Source organism: Chiloscyllium plagiosum, chromosome 26, assembly GCF_004010195.1.
Source record: "Chiloscyllium plagiosum isolate BGI_BamShark_2017 chromosome 26, ASM401019v2, whole genome shotgun sequence".
NCBI lineage: Eukaryota > Metazoa > Chordata > Chondrichthyes > Orectolobiformes > Hemiscylliidae > Chiloscyllium > Chiloscyllium plagiosum.
The window spans coordinates 41,804,974-41,825,988 of NC_057735.1; positions in this window are offsets into that span (position 1 = coordinate 41,804,974).

A 21,015-nucleotide genomic window follows, 5' to 3' on the forward strand; every position below is an offset into this window, starting at 1 on the left:
CTGAACCCTTTCAAGTTTACAACATCTTTCCGACAGGAAGGAGACCAGAATTGCATGCAATATTCCAACAGTGGCCTAACCAATGTCCTGTACAGCCGCAACATGACCTCCCCACTCCTGTACTCAGTACTCTGACCAATAAAGGAAAGCATACCAAACGCCTTCTTCACTATCTTATCTATGCTGTACATCTCTATGACTCTATGACTCTATGACTTATACTACATATTTTTGATTTTCTTTTTTATACTAGACACTCTCCCCTTTTTAAACTTTATACCTGGTTTGTACATGTTGATGTCATATTTTATTATTTTCCTCAGGATTAATAAGCAATACATTCCTCTTTCTTTCACTTGAGAAAATCTTGTAATTGGATTCCTCATTTTTGAATTTGAGATGTACATTTGAATTGAAATATAATATAACTGCATACTAAAACAAATGTAAAAATCTTTGTTGCAGCCAACTGAGAGGTTTGAAAAGAGGGGAGTTGATTCACCTCTCCTCACCTGGTCATAACAGTAGATTGGAGAAGCTGAGATTATTTGCTTTAGGTTTAAAGGACATTTGATACAGGAGCTAAAATGCAGGAGGGATCCAAACAGAGCAGATAGAAATAGTACCCTTTAATGGACAGGTGGAAAACTAGAGGACGTAAATTTAAAGTGAACAGCAAATAACCAATGGAAGTATGAAGAAGACCTTCTTATCAAAAAAGTGGTTTGGGTCTGGATTGCACTGTCTGAGAGTGTGGTGGCAACGATTAGAGTCATAGACTCATAGAGATGTACAGCACAGAAACAGATCCTTTGGTCCAACTCGTCCATGCCTAAATATCCTAAATTAATCTAGTCCCATTTGCCAGCATTTGGCCCATATCCCTCTAAACCCTTCCTGTTCTTATGTCCATTGAGATGCCTTTTAAATGTTGTAATTATACTTCCTCTGGCAGCTCATTTCATACAGTCATCACCCTCTGCGTGAAAAAGCTGTCCCTTAGATCCTTTTCAAATCTTTCCCCTCTCACCATAAATCTATGCCCTCTGGTTCCAGACTCCCAATCCCAGGGAAAAGACCTTTTCTATTTACCCTATCCATACCCCTCATGATTTTATAACCTCTATAAGGTCACCCCATAGCCACCGGGGTAAACAGCTCCAGTCTATTCAACCTCTCCCTATAGCCCAAACCCTCCAAACCTGCCAGCATCCTTGCAAATCTTTTCTGAATCCTTTCAAGTTTCAAAACATCTTTTCAGTAGACTATCCCTAACCAGTCCTTGCCTTTCCAAATACATGTAAACCCTGTCCCTCAGGATTCCCTCCAACAGTTTGCCTGCCATTCAATGTCAAAGTTTATGATTTTCAAATAGATAAAGGATGATCATTTACAGGCTTTTGAGGATTGAGCAAGGCAATGGGATGAGCTAAATCATTTTTGGTAACCTCCATCAGTGCTGTACTCAGGATTCTAGAAGTACTATCAATACCAGCAGTAATGTGATCAACAAAAACTCCTCACAAACCTTCACAAACCTTGCAAAAACCCCTCAGTTTGTAAGTCAGTCTTAAACAGATGACGAGAAAGAATTGTTTAGTGTACTGTGTGGAGTAGTGCACTCTTTATCGGAGTTTGTAATGTTATGCAATGTACAGCACATTATGGCAATTCTAGACTCCTTCAATTGTAACTAATTAGAATAAAATTCTAATTATTTAGACACATTGTGATGCTGAAAGGAATTGATTGGCTGAGCATTGGCAACTTTTCTGCTTTTTGATGAAGCTGAGTTGTAAGTTGTCATTAAATCTTCTTATTGTAGGGCCTTCAGAAAATTATTTTTAAGAAAATATACCACAAACATTTAAGCAAGCCTACAGTTTGTTAAAGGAACAGGAGAATCGACATTTCGGGCTGAAGAAGGGCTTATGCCCGAAACATCGATTCTCCTGTTCCTTGGATGCTACCTGACCTGCTGCGCTTTTTCCAGCAACACATTTTCAGCTCTGATCTCCAGCATCTGCAGCCCTCACTTTCTCTTACAGTTTGTTAAATGTAAGGTCGGTGTACTGTTGATAGTGGTTGTCCTTTGCCCTCAAGGCATTTGATATTTATTTGTAACTCACGAAAGTTAGGTTAATTGATGCTCCATGTTGTGTTAGACCATTGTACTCCAGGGCATTTAAATTGTTTCCATTTACATCAACACTGTTACACAATGCCAGTCAAACGTGACAGTGTTATCAAACAGGACAGAATGCCAGTTAAAATCAAGATAACTGCAGGCCACAGGTGCACAGTACTTGTTGCTAGCCTTAAGCAAGTGATTCAAAGTAAACAGAGCACATAGCTACCAAAATAATCAAAGTATTGTTGTGAATGTCAAGCAGAATTTCTAATCCCAGAATTTTAAGGTAAATTATTGGTTCAAATGGTTCTGGAGGGGAAGATTTCATCTGGGCAGCAAGGATGATTCTTAAACAAAGTGTGGCAGAAAATATGGGGCTTGGAGCATCTAATGTTCATCAAATCGATTTAAAAGAAGAGAAAGTCAAGATCTTTAGAAGCAGAGGTTTGCAATAGGTACCTGTTGCGAGTAATACTTTCCATTAGCATTTTCAATCTGCAAATGAATCCTTCAGTCTGTATTTATTGAAAAATGTGTTTATAGTTTCACTGATATATCAGGCAGAACAACTCCTCCCAAAGGTCAGTGCGTAAACATTGACCAAGAAGAATTTCATTTTGTGTGAGAATTTTACATTTATATTATAATAGATGAATCACCAATATTGAATTGCTTTCGACAAGTTTCAATTGAAGACACCAGATGAGGACTTTTGCTGCAGCATTTGTTATTTGACTTGTTCATGGCTGCAATCATGTAAATACCAGTAATTTCCCACCTCTGCACACATTTATTTCACATTTTGAGTAGCATCTTAAAACCTGGTGGCATGGAAGTATGCAAATTAAATACATTGGCTTAAGCAGCAATATGTTCCTTCTCTGTGTGTTTTTGAGATCTGGATATTGTGATTAATTAAACTTAAATAATGAGACAGCCTCTTTGGGACCATCAGCTACTGTTAATCAGGGACGTAAGCCTGGATTGTGGTTATGCAGAACTGAAGGATTTGCCACCAAGTGTCTTAAAACTAAATATTGCACTTGTTAGGGATTATCTACTTAATTTAAATCGAGAAGAACATAGCGTTTGATTCTGTTTCCTGTGTGTGGATTGCATTCTCCCTTTACAATTTAAATGCAGCTACATTGTAGACTGAATTTTAATATTGCTCAAAATTACTAATGTTATCCAAGAAACAGAGCAAATAAATTTTAACTGCTGAGCTTTGGGCTGAGCAAGATCACAAAGACAGGATGCTGGAAAATAATATAGCTTTTTAGACATCAGAGACAGCATTTACTTATGGGAATTGAAGCTATTAGAAGAGACAATCTATTAGAAACCTTTCTGTTCAGCTGACATAAGGACATTTTGTTGAAAAAAAAAGTTTGTTGATTTGGTGTAGAAATTATTACAGAATCAATTCTGTCTTTCTTAAATAACAGGCAAAAGAAATACCTCTGAATGCACAAAATAATAGCTTTCGAAATACACTGTGTTTTCTTTACCTGGGACATCATGGTCAGCATTCACTGTCAGTTGCAGACTGTGTGGTGCTGGGCACCAAGAATGCTGTTAGGTAGGGAGCTCCAGGATTTGAAGTCAGTGACAGTAAAGGAACGTTGATATAGTTCCAAGTCAAGATAGTGTACAGCTTGGAAAAAAACTTGTAGGTAGTATCATTTCCCTGTGTCTGCTGCTTTGTCCTTCTAGGTCGTAGAAGTATGGATTTGGAAAAGTAACGATGGAAGCCATTACTGCAAGGCATCTTATATATTATGTAGGTTTCTGCCAGTTTGTTATGGTAGTAGTGAGGGTGTAAATATCTAAGCTGCCAACCAAGTGGGCTGCTTTGTTCTGGATGGGGTAAAGATTCTTGAATAATTAGTACCTAAGGAATGATTGAGTCATACAGCATGGAAACAGACCCTTCGGTCCAACCAGTCCGTGCAGACCATAATCCCAAACTAAACTAGTCTCATCCACCTGCTTTAGGCCTGTATCCCTCCACCCATTTCTTATTCATTTACTTATCCAAATGTCTTTTAAATGTTGTAAACTGTTCCCACATCCATCACTTCCCCTGGAGGTTCGTTCCATGTACAAACCAACTGGTGTAAAAAAGCATTTCCCCTCATGTCTTTCTTTAACCTTTCTCCTCTCACCTTAAAAACATACCTCCTATTCTTGAAGTCCCCCACCCTTGGCAAAGGACACCTGCCATTCACTTATCCATGCCCCTCAAGATTTTACGAACCTCTATAAGGTAACGACTCAACCTCCCATGCTCCAGTGAATAAAGTCCCAGCCCCCCCCAGCCTCTCCTTATAACTCAAACCTTCCATTTCCAGCAACGTTCTGGTAAATCTCTTCTGAACTCTCTCCAGCTTAATAACATCTTTGATAATATATATAATATCTTAATATTCTTAATAACATATAATATCCTTCCTTCAATGTGATCGTTGTAGCATATTTCATTGACCTTGAACCAATAGGTCAGAATTTTCTTATCCAAATTGTGGAGCATTTGGATGCTTATGTGATTAGACAGTCCGAGAGAATGAAATTGTGTTGGGATCCCACTAGCCTCCCACTCTCTTCCAACCTCAGCTTTCCCTGGAGACTCTTTTGAGGTCTTGACAGGAAAGCAACTGAAGTGATGAAAGAAAGAAATTATTGGTCACTTCACTACAAGTGTCTTCCTTCCCAACAGTGCACAACATCCACACAGCATCTGCACTCAGCTAAGATCACTGATGCAAGTGCACAAAATTGACAAACTGTGAGGTTGTGATTACTTAAACTGAAGAGCTCTACCCATGGCAGGTAGACTGCTGTTCAAATCAGTTTCATCTCTCATTGAATGCAATCACCGTCTGAACGGAATTCCTAACTCTTTGGAAGACCCTTGACCTGTCCAATATTTCATCTGCACTGAGCTGCATTAATTTGTTTAAGTCTTCAACATATCATTGGAGCAGCTTTGGCAACTCTAACTTCTAACTCTGCCGATGTTCAAGAGCAGTGGCCACATCACCCAACTCTTCAAGCAGCAACAGCAGCTGTCCTCTCCTCCACTGTACATATCTTCACCAAGCAGAGGGGATGGACAGTCAGATGTAGCTGGAAAGGGACAAGACCCGCATGATAATCTTTAATGACATGTCAGAGTACTATTGATCTGAAGGAGATGGTTGACATCTGCAGCCTTCTGAAATAAGGCATACATTCCCATTTACTAATCAGGTTACAGGCCACTCACCCATCATCCCTGCTACCAAAACCTCTGCATGACTGCCCTTTGTCAAAGTCATGTAAGCTATGCCCTTTTTACTTTGTAAAGAGGAAGCAGAGAGTTTTGGTAGGTTTAAAGTAAGAGGAGAAAGATTCAAAAGTGACCTAAGGGGCAACCTTTTGATGCAGAGGATGGTGCGTGTGTGGAATGAGCTGCCGGGGAGGTGATGGGGGCTGGTACAATTGCAACATTTAAAAGGCATCTGGATGGGTCTATGATTAGGAAAGGTTTAGAGGGATATGGGCCAAATGTTGACAAATGGGACTGGATTAATTTAGGACATCTGGTCGACATGGATAAGTTGGGCCGAAGGGTCTGTTTCTGTGCCACTCTATAACTCTATGACTCTCTCTGAGGGTGAGACACAGATTGTAGGGACAGAAGGGAAGGACTGTGAAGCAATGAAGAATGGGAGCACTGTAGGTGAGTGGATATCTGAGGAGAGTGGAATGAGTGAAGTTGTGAGATGTGTTGTTCTGTTGTTTCTGCCTGAAAAAACTTTGCTGGTCAGAGTGTGAGGCTTGACCCCTGAAAATATTACATCACTCATATTTTCCACTTTCCTGAGATCCTTGAGTCTTTTGGTACAAAGTTGCCTGACTGGAGGGAACATGTTTGTACTGCTGAATTCCTTGGCCAATGCCATCTACTCCTACTGGGTGGAAGAGTCTGCCCTTTGTCTCCCATTATTAGAAGATCTTACCATATTCAAATTCTGTTGTTCGGTTTCCAGGTAACAGTGAAGTGATCCAGACGTTAACCTTTCCAGGTCACACAACATTCCTGTGGTCAATGCAGCTTCAATTGTTGAATGAATATATTTTTTGCAAGAATGAAACCTGTATCTTGCCTTTCGTCCTTAATTGGCCCCAGAACTCAAAACCATAACAGTAATGTTGTTGAGGGACAAAACATAATGAAGCCCACTCATTGGGAAATCAGATTTCCGACCTGAAAAATGGTCCTGCCTGACCCGTAAGGACAATGGATAAGGTTCTGCCTACAGTCATCAAGTCTCTTCATGAGAGATAATCCTCATCTAATTTCTTTCTTTCTCCCTCCCTCCCTCTGAGGGGTCATCCAGTCAAGGTCTTCGGAAGGAACAGATGACTTTGAGGTTACCCCTGTCAAACATTTCCAACCTTGCAATTTCCATTTGTGCTATTTCAAATGTAGTAGACAAATTGCAAAAGACTGATTTTTAGAGTCTGTTAACAAATCCATGTCACGTAAGCACTTGGATGGGAGAAGGCAAACTACATAGAACTTCTCCAATTTTCATCCAGCAATCCCCATATTCTTGTCAAAGAATAAATGAGCCTTAACTGATTGAAGCTGAGAAAAATCACTTCTTTCAGGGAACAGTATTAGGATTTGATGATTTGGAAGGAGAAATGCGCAATGATTCTACCAAATGCAGTCCAATGATTGTATGTGACAGTGATGTTAGAGAGTGGATTGTGATTGGTAGAGCAACAAGACCAATGAGTAGCACGCACATGGAACAACAGTGCAGCGTGCAGAGAGTCCATCCTGGCTGTAAAAAATCTATTACGTCTAGTTTATGTTCACCAGGAAATCTTTATTTCAATGTGAAACCTCTTTCACTACAATTTAAATATAATAATATTCCCACGTCTTTTCGAGATTACTTGTCATAATTCAAGCACAGTTCAAAATATTCTCATCTGCAAGACAACGTAAAGTATTTTGCAGGCCACAGAGTCCTAAACACTATTTATTTTTCACCTTAACATTTGTGTAAGTTAATGAGTTATCGTGAGCATGTTCAGTATGGTGCAAAAATATAGATTGTTCTCAATTAACCCATTCAGAGAAGTTATCACGCGCCTTTGGAGCAAGTGGGACTGGAATCCAGACCTTCTGGCCCAAGCATAGGGAGACCATAAGAGCTGTAGATGCACTTCAGATGTACATATGCAATTTTAGCTGACAAAGAATCATCTGAAATGCTTCACAAATTGAAAATGGAATGCTGGAGCGTCGGAATTTTGAGATGCAAGAAGATTGACCAGTTCACTGACTGCCATCCTGATAATCATGCAATATAGCAATGCCTGTTGTTGACTAATTAATCATTCCCCATCAATTGATCCAGACCAGAATCACACATTGTCTGAATGGTAGACAAAGAGACAATGGTTGTAAGAGACAGGGGTTGTCAGTTGAAAGAGACAGGAAAAGGGAAAGAAGGGAGTAACAGCATTAAAACAAAATCCAAAAATCCACATTCCACACTGACAGTTGGTCATTAATAGGACAGACCACGGTCAATGAGGAACTGTGTGCCTTTTTTTGCTTTCTTCCAGTTCTCATGTCACCAGCCTTTTACTGTCCTTTCTGCTTCAAAAACAGCCCTACCTCAGTGAAGCCGGGCCCCCATTGTCAAATGCTCCAGAGCACTTTCTTGCCAACTGTTGAGGTCAAAGCTAATCTCCTCTAAATAGGCATTTTGGCGTAGTTTAAAATGTTTCTGCAGACAACCTTGTCAGCATTGAGTAGTCAAGAGCTGGGAGTAGAGACTGCACTGAGGAAGGTGAGTGTCTGGCGTTCTGATAGTCACTGGGGTCTGGTCTCAGTAGCTTCCTAAAGGAGAAGATCACACACAGGATCCTGGGTGCAATCCCCAAACCTGTACTTGCTGTCTGGGTTATACAACCTCCAATCAACCACACCGCCCTGTGGCCCAACATTTTAACTCCCCCTCCCACTCTGCCAAGGACATGGAGGTCCTGGGCCTCCTTTACTGCTGCTTCCTCACCACCAGACGCCTGGAGTAAGAATGCCTCATCTTCCGCCTTGGAACACTTCAACCCCAGGGCATCAATGTGGACTTCAACAGTTTCCTCATTTCCCTTTCCCCCACCTCACCCCAGTTCCAAACTTCCAGCTCAGCACTGTCCCCATGAGTTGTCCTACCTGTCTATCTCATTTTCCACCTATCCACTCCACCCTCACCCCCGACCTATCACCTTCATCCCCTCCCCCACTCACCTATTGTACTCTATGCTACTTTCTCCACCCCCACCCTCCTCTCACTTATCTCTACACCCTTCAGGCTTTCTGCCTGTATTCTTGATGAAGGACTTTTGCCCGAAACATCGATTTTACCGCTCCTCGGATGCTGTCTGAACTGCTGTGCTTTTCCAGCATCAGTCTAATCTAGACTCTGGTTTCCAGCATCTGCAGTCATTGTTTTTACCTGGGTTATACGGTTACTGAGAGAACAGCGGTGGTTGGTAATGCTCAACAGTGAGCTGCTGCTGTGATGCCCATGGAGGGGTGAGTGATATTTGGGATGAGCCCTAGTTTTGGCTGGAGGAGGACCAATATCTGATTGCCATTCTGCTGGAAACTTAAGGCTTGGTAGGTTTCTTCAAATGGGCGGCCTGTAGGTCTGATTTGGCTTGTGCCCACCTTAATGTTAACCCTAATCTTAACCCATCCTCCAAGTGATCGTATCTATAATGGTCAAAGGTGCCCTTCCACCCTGGCATCTGAATTGAATACAGTTCAGCAGGATACTTTTCAACCTCCAAGTAAAGACCAAAGTCTCCTTCGAAACGCACTTCACTTACCATCTCATGGTTCAAGTAATTTGGGTGCTATGTCACAAGGCTATTTTCAGAAAAAAAATCAATCTCAAATGCATTTGACTATATCAGTGCTAACTACTTCCAATGATTCCTCAGGGAGTTAGTGCTAAAGATTGACTGAGATACTGAGCAGATGTGACCCTCAAACCCATCAGTTGTGGTGCTTCTCCATGGGTTTCAGAGCAGCCCTGACTCAAGTCCCAGCATTCCCAATCTTAAAGTGGCTGCAGATGGAGAGGGAGGTGGAGGAGTAGGGAGAGGGACAGGAGAGCGACAGGAGGGAGAGAGGAACTGGGGGAGCAACGAGGCGAATTAGCCAGGGAAGAGAGATTGATGTTGCCATATATAGCAGCTCAAAGACCCAGCCATGCAAACTTTTATATCTCGTTCATTAGATCCTGGGAAAATAGAGATAGTCAGTCCTGGCAACATGTCGCACCACAAACAGTAGCACTCACTGGATACATTCTGGTACTATAATGTGCAGTGACTGGCACAGAGACCAGTATTATCAGTACTCCAAGACCAATATTACTGGAGCAATGACCAGTCCTACTAGTTTCAGGACCAGCCTTATCTATTAGCCTTACACTGGTCCATTACTACTGGGTTGTCCCTCTGCGTTGATCCCAGCAGATTTTTAAAACTGTTTAAAACAAACAAACAGTGGTCTCATTTATAAGTTTATTTCAAATTGTTTTAAAAGTGTCACAATAGATGTCTTAAATCGTAATAAAAAAATCACCTGCCACTGAGCTGAAAATTGCTCTCAGGGGATTACCTTGCAGCATGAGGTGGTATGCAGTCACTGGCATTGTGCCATGCTCTCTGTACAATATTAGACTCAGCTGCAGCAAGATCAGGCAGCTGCCATTGCAGCTTACAGACAAGGTAACTTTTCTTATGCAGTCAGCTCCAAGGGAAAATCTATGTAATTTCCATTGATCAGTTTTGAAAATACTTTCCCTAAAACACAGATAGTATCTTCTGGTTCACTTGGCTTGGACAAACTGCAATAGCTAGGCATGGTCTACACTATTTCACCAGGGGCTGAAACTGTCATCAAGGCCATCAATAAAACATATTTCACTTTGTATCTGGGTGAATTTGCTGGGGTCTGCTTTGTTCAGAAACATTAATTGCATGGAGAGATCGGTAGTGTGAAGATTTAGTGTGAGTATGTAACTAAGATGATTTACATTGTTATTGGGAGGCAATGTAAGATCACATGACTACCAGGAGATGGCTTTCTCTAATATCTGATGACAAAGTTAAAGTTTTGATGTGTATATGGTTAGTGTTTATTCATAGAATCATACAGTACAGAAGTGGCCTAAGGCTCATCAAATCTGTGCCGCCATGTTTATGTTCAAGTAAAAAGTAATGTTTAACTCGATATCAAAACCCTCTTACAACATTTACCAATCTCCCACCTGGACCCAACTAGAGAATAACTTAGAGCTCAGCAATCAATATGGACCTTTCAGCCTACATTTTGTTTCTGTGCTGTAAATACTTTTTATCACATTGTACTGTGTTCCTTAACTGTCCCTGGTTTCCTCAGCACTTCTGTTGATGAGATAAGCTTAAGATAAGTTACGATTGGGGGAGTACTTGGCCTTCTTGTTGTGTAAAGTGGAACAGAATAAAGTAATATTAAGTCTCATGGCCTACTTCTTAAATAGCACAATTGGAATGAGAATTTTAAGTAGACTGGAGAGAACCATCTATATAAAAGAATATGAGGATAAGGTATCTTAAGAGGGAAAATTACTCTGCAATGAACCAAATTGAGTGCATAGTTTTCCTACAGTAAATGAGATTTCACTGCAACACTAATTTTTCTCGAATGCTTTCAAAGGCAACATAGTTTAGATGGATGGTTTAATTTGGCTGCTTCCTATATTTCCTTGCCATACTCTTCACCCATTAATCCTCATAGAGCAAGGTATATTTTTGTTGTTATTCCAAATAGACTCTTGGAATACTTCTTATGATGATTGCTGTTTTGAAATTATGAAACAAAATGACTTCGAACTGGGATCTGTAGTGCCTGTTGAGAAAACTTGGAACTAATCTGGCTGACATGTAATTCAGAGTGGCATGCTGCGAATTGCAAACATGATGCACAGGTTTCCTTCCTCACAGTTACAAATGGAACCTTCAGTGATGGAGTGCTGTGACATTACAAACCTTTGATATAATTTTGTGCCTAATGGAACATTTCTCCTGACTTAAATTAAACAAAGAACTGTGGATTCGGGAGATCTGAAACAGAAACGGAAATTGGTGACAAAACTCAGCAGGACTAGCAACATCTGTGGGGAGACAGCAGAGTCAGATGACCATATGAAGAGTCTGATGAGAAATCACTGGACTCGAAACTTTGTTAACTTCATTTTCTCTCACTGTTGCTGCCAGAGTTTCACCAGCAATTTCTGTTCCTGTTTCAGATTTCCAGCATCTGTGGTTCCTTGTTTCATTCTCCTCAAGATTACATCTGAAATTCAACTTGTTACTGAATGCGACATAGAAATAGAGGACTTGGTCTGTAGCTGCATGTGTCCATTTTGTCACCAATTTCAAAAAGGGCATAATACAAGTCTGTTCCCAATCTACAAGCCCTTACATAGTTTCCCTCACAATAATTACCAGTGTCTTTCACATCTTTTTAATCTTATAGCTCTTTGGGATCATTATTATTTACCCTTGATGATTTATGAGCCTCATTAAAACCTCCATTTCATTTTTGGTGCTGTCTGTTGAATCATGGAATACTCGGAAATCCCCGTCAGCTGGACACTCAGTGAGGAACATTCCTGTTCTCAGCAAATGCCCATTTTGTGGAGTAAGCCGATGTGACACAGTTTGGTGTTCTAAGGATTCAACCTTCTGAGTTTGGATGAAGCATGCTATTGCAAAAGTGTGGGAATAGTTTGTCTTAAACCATGCCATTTCTATCTGCAAGTGTTCTGCCTCAACAATGCTTCACAAATCACCAACTTGTATTTTTATGTACAGCCGTCACTTTGGCAAAATAACCTGAGGTGCTTCACAAGAATGTTTTCAGACAATATCTGACACCCAGCCACACAAGGGCACATTGGAATAGCTGAAATTAAAAAAGAGGTAGGTGTTAAGGAGTGACAACAGTCGGAAAGAGAAATGGAGAGAGAGAGAGAGAGATTGAGGGAACAAGTTCAGAGGTCAAAGCCTGGGCACGTAGGCACGGCTATGCCAACTAAAGAACAAAGGCCCTGAAGAAGGGCTTATGCCCGAAACGTCGATTCTCCTGTTCCCTGGATGCTGCCTGACCTGCTGCGCTTTTCCAGCAACATATTTCCAGCTATAACGTAGCAATGTCAGTGAAAGAATTGGACACAAGGATGAGAATTTTCAATGGATGCAGTGCCTGATCAAAACTGATATTGATCAGGAAGTGAAAGGGTGATGAGTAAATGGTGAGTGGTGTGAATTCGGATAGATGTATGAGCTCAAATTAATGGAATAAAGGAGGAGAAATATCTTTGAATGTTGGTAATGACACCACCTCAGTTGGCAAGCTCTAAAGAATAAATATATTTAAAAATTCTGAATGAAGATGATGCACCATCTTATTGAAGTAATATAGGGCCTACCTTTGCTGAAAGAAAAGTGGCCGACATCATTATAAATCTACATAAATGGAACTCCAGTATGCCAAATATGTTCACTTCATTTCCAATATTACTGTTTTTTGTTAACTGATTTTTCCATTGTGGAATGTTGTTCCCAGACTGAGCCTCACCCTCTCTATAAACATGTGAGAGTGAGTACTACAAGTTGATCTATACCTACAGTGGAGAAAGTGAGGTCTGCAGATGCTGGAGATCAGAGCTGAAAATGTGTTGCTGGAAAAGCGCAGCAGGTCAGGCAGCATCCAGGGAACAGGAGAATCGACGTTTCGGGCATAAGCCTGAAGAAGGGCTTATGCCCGAAACGTCGATTCTCCTGTTCCCTGGATGCTGCCTGACCTGCTGCGCTTTTCCAGCAACACATTTTCAGCTCTATACCTACAGTGGCAGAGTTAACTGCGTGATGGTTCTATGTGTGTTAGCTTGCAGTGAGAAGCACTTAGACTTGTGGAGTGCAGGAGATCATTCATTCTCTTCTTGCACTGGGTCTCCACGTCCACTCGGGGCACTGACCTCATTTTGCAACAAGGGCTGAACCTCCCCGAACTACACCCAACAGGGGAGAAGGCTTTTTTCTCTGCCAGATAGCCTGGAGTAAAATATTGTTGAAGCACAGAGTCATTATAAGAGAAATGTGATGATGGGGGAGGGGAGTGACAAACACTGACTGTTGTGGAGCTCCTAGTCTGCAGTAAGTGAAGGGAGTGCCAGGGTAGTGCCTGAACATTCATCTCTCGAATGTGCTGGCAGAGCTGAAAACCTCCTCCCGCAGTCCACATAAGTTGGCACAGAACATGCTTGCATTCAAAATGAGCTTAAAATGGATGATAGGAAACTTAACATGACGGATGTGACACCATCTAAAACACCATTCGCCATGTTTTGACTCCAAAGTGGGAAAGCTCAGCCCAGATCCTTTGGAATTTAACAGAATGTGAAGGTGATCTCATTAGGAAACCTCTGAAATGAGACTGTTACTGTATTCAAGGAATGGAGGAAGATGCTTGTGGACTGGCTAACTCTGGGGGTCCATGTTCAATGTAAGATTTGCCCAGCAGCAGATTGCTGATTGGTTTGTGAAGTTGTAGCCAATTGTGAATGCCAAAGTGCGTCAGCCTGATAACAGCCATCTGATTGGATCCTGGGTAGCTGAACAGCTTATGGATATGAACGGTACAACAAGAACCTTCAAACTGTTGAAAAGGCAAATGGTGCATCTTTCTTTCTCCCTCTGGTAAAATGCCTAAAGAAAGATACTCCATTTTCTACTACCAGTGCTATAAGTTGTTGTTTTTAACTAATAAGTTGGAGACTTTATCATTTATGAATCAGCCACTTGTTCCCTTCTGTAAAGAAATGAGGTGACTTGAAGCTGAAAGACTTGAGAAACAAAAGGAAAACCCCATTGAATCTTGTGCACTGGTGCTATTGAATTGTTTCCCCAGTACTTTTTCCTTCACCAATAATACCAATGGTTGTATGTCTGTACATTTGGAGGGGATTGTAGAAGGTCGTTAAAATTTTAATGTTTTGAGTTAGATGTCAACAGTTCATAGTTATTTTCCTGTGGTTAAAGTCTATTTATTTGTACTTAATAATTGTTTATGTTAAGTACATTAATCTGGTTTTCTGTTAACTTGAGTCTATCAGACAGGTAAATTGGGGACTTTGATAACTTTTGGGAGGACTCTGTGAATTGAGAGGCTTAATCACCAAGTGCAATCACAGTGAGGTCTGACCGAAGACACAATGGGCCAAATATCCTCTTTGGTTGCTGTCAGTATTTTTGTGACTCTGTAGGACATATGTGAAAAGGTGTTTGTAAAATGATTCTTTCAGTTATTCTCCTTAAATAAAGCTGTTTAGGATGCAGTCATCAAAAGCCATTCTCAACCTTAAAGAGATCAGAGCACATTTTCTCAGTGGCAGTGACTTAACACTTATTCACAGTTGTGACGGATGCATAAATGCTTTCAATCCCAGGATAAGTTGATGCTCCGTGACACTGCTAAGCTTTCTCTTTCCCTGTGGGTAGTAGACTCTTCAAATGAATTCAGAAACAATGTGTGAGCCTGCCAAGCATTAAATGATAACTGGTTTATATTTGTAAGAGTCACTCTCCAGCGAGCAATGAATTTAAAAGGACATGGTGGGAGAATATAAAGAATTATTGCTAAGGTGGCACAGCTAACAGGACTCCTCTGTGTTGTACCCAGAATTAGTGGACCTTACACTTGTTATTCTATGAATCCCATTCTCGATGTGTTACTATTCACTAGTTGTTCTGCATATAACAGATTCATGAGCAGGTACGGGGGATATGCAGTCAGTGGTATAGTGATAGTAAGGCACTGGTCTAGTGATGCAGAGGCTCAGGTTAGTTTTCTGAGTTCAAATTTCAACATAGCAGCTGGTAGAAACTAAATTCAATTAATAAAATCTGGAACCTAATCTCTACGATGGTGACCATAATAGTTGACAGCGACCATAGTTTGTTCTAAAAAGAACTAATGACTGTTGTGATGTCTTGTTGTCAATATAACATGAAGAAACACACTCATGTTATCAGCACTGCATCAGAGCAGGTGACTTTGGGATATGTGGACAGCATGGTGGCACAGTGGTTAGCACTGCTGCCTCACAACGCCAGAGACCCGGGTTCAATTCCCACCTCAGGCAACTATCTGTGGAGTTTACACGTTCTCCCCGTGTCTGCGTGGGTTTCCTCCGGGTGCTCTGGTTTCCTCCCACAGTCCAAAAAAATGTGCCGGTTAGTGAATTGCTAAATTGCCCGTAGTGTTAGGTGAAGGAGTAAATGTAGGGGAATGGGTCTGGGTGGGTTGCTCTTCAGAGGGTTGGTGTGGACTAGTTGGGCCGAAGGGCCTGTTTCCACACTGTAAGTAATCTAATATAATCTATAAAGGTCTCATACTCCATCTTAACAAGATCACTTGAAGCATGACATATTATGCTGCTCAGTTGTAAGCAAATACTTTAATATAAGCTCCAACAATTAAATATCTGAGTAATGTATTGTTTGCATATACATTCAGTTGTAATAAATATCAATTGGATTCTTTAACACTACAAAATCTGAGTCCAGTTTCTTATATTACTAGAGATAACATAAGTATTGCTACATCAGATAAAAAACACTCTGTTGAAGGCAAAACATGCAATAATGACCATAATAATTGACAGGAGCCAATGATTGTTGCAAAAGCTAATGCCTTTTAGGGAAGGAAATGTCTCATTTAACTCTGGATCCACAAAAACATGGCTGACTCCTAACTGCGCTCTGAGGCTGTCTAGCAAGCCATTCAATTCAAGGGCGATCCCTGTCAATGATCTCACATTCTGTGAAAGTAAAAGAGAAGTCTCACGGTGATGTAAGCATCAAGCGTTGGTTCAGTGGGAGCAAGCTTATCTCAAAGTCAGAAGTTCGAGAATCAAGTTCAATGCAAGATCCAGACTTGATGCTCCAATGCAGGACTGAGCTGCTGTACCTTAGTGGAAATGCTATTCTTGTAATTAGACATTAAAATTTGACTTTTTTCAGCCAGCCTATAAAAGGCAATTCTCCTGAAAGGTGTTTTATGAATAAGGGTTTCGGACAAGGCTTACCCTCCCTCTTTGTGGGGAATCTATAATCTGTGGCCAACCTGTACCTAAAAACATTGGACAGAATGGAGAACCCACTCCTACATTAATGGAATATTTAAGCCAGTGAGTCTGATATAGCTGTCCCCTTTTTAATGCAACCTCTATACTCAGCTCAGGGGATGCTTAAGTGTTGGACAGAAACTACATGGATCAACTACCTTGCTGTTCTTAAAGGTTGTCTGTCCCTCATAAAGTGAAGTTACACAAAATAATGTTGCTGGAATTTAAAGTTTGACAATGTGAGCACTGGGGCAACAAGAAGGTTGAAGACTAAAAGGCAGCCCTAGAAACCTTTAATGGATGAGGAGAGCAGGACCAAAGCAAGAGATCAGCAGCCTCTCAAAGACCATGCTCAGAAGGAAGTGGAGGGCAGATTGCCAGGAAGGGCAGATCTCAGAGTTCAGATCTTACGATCTGAAAGCATTATGAAGGGTTATAGCCTTCACAACTGTGGTCAACATCAGTGAATGCACCTTCACATGACATCTCCAACACACTGTTCCACCAACCTCCAACACTGCTCAATGCATCACTCTGCAGATACTCTGGTTCAAACTCACCAATACTGCCAACCTCACACTAATCTCCCACATACACAGCTCTATGTTTGATCTTTACAGAGTGCTGGGTGAATGCATTGCTCAGATTAGCACTGATGTCAGCACAGCACTTTTTCATAAGCTTCACTGAGCATACCAGAGGTATCTTAATGTAACAGGAGCAGTACGAGTGGCCATTCATCTGGGACTGCCAAAACATGATGGATTTTAACCCACTTTTATCCACTAGCCCTTACACCTGTCAAGGCCCTACAATTAGTGGGAGGCACAGTGGCACAGTGGTTAGCACTGCTGCCTCACAGTGCCAGAGACCCCAGTTCAATTCCCGCCTCAGGCGACTGACTGTGTGGAGTTTGCACGTTCTCCTTGTGTCTGCGTGGGTTTCCTCCGGGTGCTCTGGTTTCCTCCCACAGTCCAAAGATGTGCAGGTCAGGTGAATTGGCCACGCTAAATTACCCATAGTGTTAGGTAAGGGGTAAATATAGGGGTATGGGTGGGTTGCGCTTCGGCGGGTCGGTGTGGACTTGTTAGGCCGAAGGGCCTATTTCCACACTGTAATGTGATCTAATCTAATGACCAGGAAAAGGGGCAAGTAGAAGCTTAATTCCACTTCTCTAACCATAATGCAGTTGGTGAGAATGGGCAAAGCACTTTTTACCAACTCTGGTGCAGGAAATAAAAGAGTGTACCTCCATTTGGAGGTGTTGATCTGTGCACATCTGGAGCACTGAGATGGTGCCCCTCTCCTGACCTCCAAATTGTGGACCCCTGCCTCTTCCAGACTGCACACAGAATGTTCAATCTCTTCTTGCCCCAAAACTCTAGACTTGCCCAAGTCCTGTACCCCTGCTGCCCTCGACATGGGACTGAGTGGAATCCCAGCAGTGTCTGCTGCTGAATGCTGATTGCCTGCTAGCTCTTGAAGTTTAGGCTTTCTCCCACTGAGAGGTGCGAGTCCTACACTGAGCTTGTTAAGGCTACCTCAATGCGCTAGCCTTTTTAAAAAATGGCAATTTGCAATAGATTTTTCTAATGACAGGCTGAGCAAATGCCTGCTCCCTATTCATTGTTGATTCTCCTCAACTCCAATGAGTGGAGGCCCAATCTGCTCTAGCTTCCCACTTCAATTGCACTCTTCATCCCAGGACTCAGCCTAGTGAATCTTGTCTGAACAACTTCCAGGGCAAGTATATCCCTCCTTTAATAAGGAGACCAAAAGTGGATAGCAGTAAGACTTCCCCACTTTTTTTTTCTAAATCCCTTTTGCAATAAGAGAAGCATTCCATTTACCTTTCTTCATTTCTTGCTGGGAGATAATGGATGCTGGAGAGGCAGAGTGGATAAAGAGTGGAGCTGGGAAAAGCACAGCAGGTCAAGCAGCATCAGAGAAGAGGGGGAGTCAATGCCATCAGTCCAAGAAAGATTTGATTCATGTCTTGGAGCACCCAGATTCCCTCTGTCCCACAGGCTGACACCAGGACTAGATTAGATTGCTTACAATGTGGAAACAGGCCCTTCAGCTCAACAAGTCCACACCAACCCTTTGAAGAACAACCCAGACCCATTCCCCTGCATTTACCCCTTCACCGAACACTATTGAGCACCCCAGCAGTAATATTCTGACAGGGATATCATAACACAAGTTTCAATGCAGTCGCTAAATCCCCCTTCATTGAAGACATCATCATACCATCTCCAATCTCTAAATTGCTGTTGTGAGTTTTTTTCTCCCAACCCTTGAATGCAGCTCAACAATGCCAATTAGCTTTATATTTCAGTTGTGAAGGATTAACTGCGAGGGATTGGATTGAGAATGAGCCATTAGTATTTTAAGGGCACTTTATGAAAAAATGTTTTGGTCTCCTTACAGAATAATCTAATTTAGCCAATTATTATTTTATTACCAACCATTAACTATTTATGCAAGGTACTTGAAATTTGTCTGTCTTTATCCAAAGTGAGGCTGCAAGTCCTGACCATGTGATCTCTGACAACATCATAGTGGGTGATGTCACTCACATACTGACCATTTCAAACCTTCTTAGATTACACAGGCCATTCACTTTACAATGTTAGGAGGTGAGTGTGATAGCCCTGTTGTACATCACTGTGGAGAAGATGATGCTTGAAACGTTCTGTAAAATTCCTAACACTGCAAAAACATTTTGAAACTAATAAAGGTTCATGAAGTTGATAATTGGACGCAGTCCAGCAGAGGTTCACTGGGCTGATACCAGGTTGGGAGGGATTATCTTATGAGGAGAAGTTGAATACGTTGGCACAATACTCAAGATTTAATCGAATGAAAGGTGATTTTATTGAAATGTACTAGATTCCTAGAGTACTTGACAGATTGAATATGCAACGGTTGTCTCCCATTCTGGCAGAATCTAAAATCAAAGGACATAATTGCAGAACAAAGGGTTGACCTTTCAAGACAGAGATGAGGAGTAATGTTTTTCTCTCAGAGGGCAATTCTTTACTGCAGAGGGTTGTCGTGATTGTATTGTTAAGTATCTTTAAGGTGGAGATTGAATTTAATCATAAGGGATATGAGGGCAGCAAAGTGGAGTTGTGGATCATCATATCAGCCATGATCTCATTGAATGGTAGAGCAGACTTGATGGGCTGAATGGCCTACTTCAGCTCCTACATCTTATGATCTTTTGGAATCATAGAATATTATAGAACAGTAGGAGGCCATTTGATCCATTCAGCCTGTGCTAGCTTGTTCAAAGGGTAGTCTAGTTAGTCCTACTCTCCTGTATTAGTCCCACATTCACTCCGTCTCCCTAGAATATTTACACAATTCCCTTTTGAAAACCATGAATAAAAGAGTCAACTCATTTGAGGGAAGATTGTAGCTGAAGAACTAACACTTTTATTTGTTTTATTTAAAATACAGACTGACCCCAAAACATTCATATTACAAATACAATCGTTGCTTTAGTACAAAATTCTGAACTTCTGTCATAAATGATAACACATGGATTGGCTTCTAAAAGTACCAGCACACAAAAAGTCACACAAGCCAAATAATTATCACATGAAAATGCCAACAAAGTTACAGTCTTCAAGAACTAAATCAACTACGACAGAAATTCGAGTTAAAAGTGGAGGGAGAAACAGGGATTAAAAACAACTTACAATTTACAGTTTGGGAAATACTGCTCACTGTTACACATAATTTCCCCACCACTTTATTGGGAAAGACAGAGCCATTCACTCTGCATCTAAAACAGAGAGATCTTCCTGCACTCTGGAAAATCTGAGATACCAATCGAATGACCTTCATTACCTGACAGGATATTCATCTTGGAGCAATTAAATTATTGAAACCTGTCTTATCAACAACGGGCTGAAACAGGACTGAAAGCAAACTTTCTCATGAACTGAGGTTTCTCAGCCAATATTTATTCGTGCCACAGGGAATGATAAAAAATTCTGGCGGAATGTTAATCTGAGATCACATTTCCAAGAAGTCATTGGAATCTGCAGTTTCGTGGATAAGTATAGATGGAGAACCACAACCTCATACTAGTAATGATGTGGAGATGCCAGTGTTAGGCTAGGGTAGACATAGTCAGAAGTCACACAACACCAGGTTATAGTCCAACAGGTTTATTTGAAATCACAAGCTTTCGGAGCGCTGCCCCTTTGTCAGGTGAAGCCACTTTGCCAGGTGTCAAGTGGCTTCTGACTTCATGCTTTGTAAAGGCTGACCTGTTCTGACTTCTCTTACTAGATATGTAATATCCACACATTAAAATTTCATAATTGGCATTTGAGAACTCATTATAAAGACAGCGACATGAGTTACTCCTATTATTGGTGCAATGATCAGCCTTTACAATGCTCGAAATGCCACAAGTACATAAGTTGATTTTAACCCTACCTGCCTGGTTAGGTTAATGCTCGGGACTGCAAAAGATGCATATCTTAAGCAGGCCCCACGCAAGATAAGACATAGCTTCTCCTGTCCTCATTTCCTACTCTGCCTCCTGAAACTTAGGCTCCATATTGCACTTGGAAGCTGGTGGACAACCAAGGTCTGCCAGACCTCTGTCTT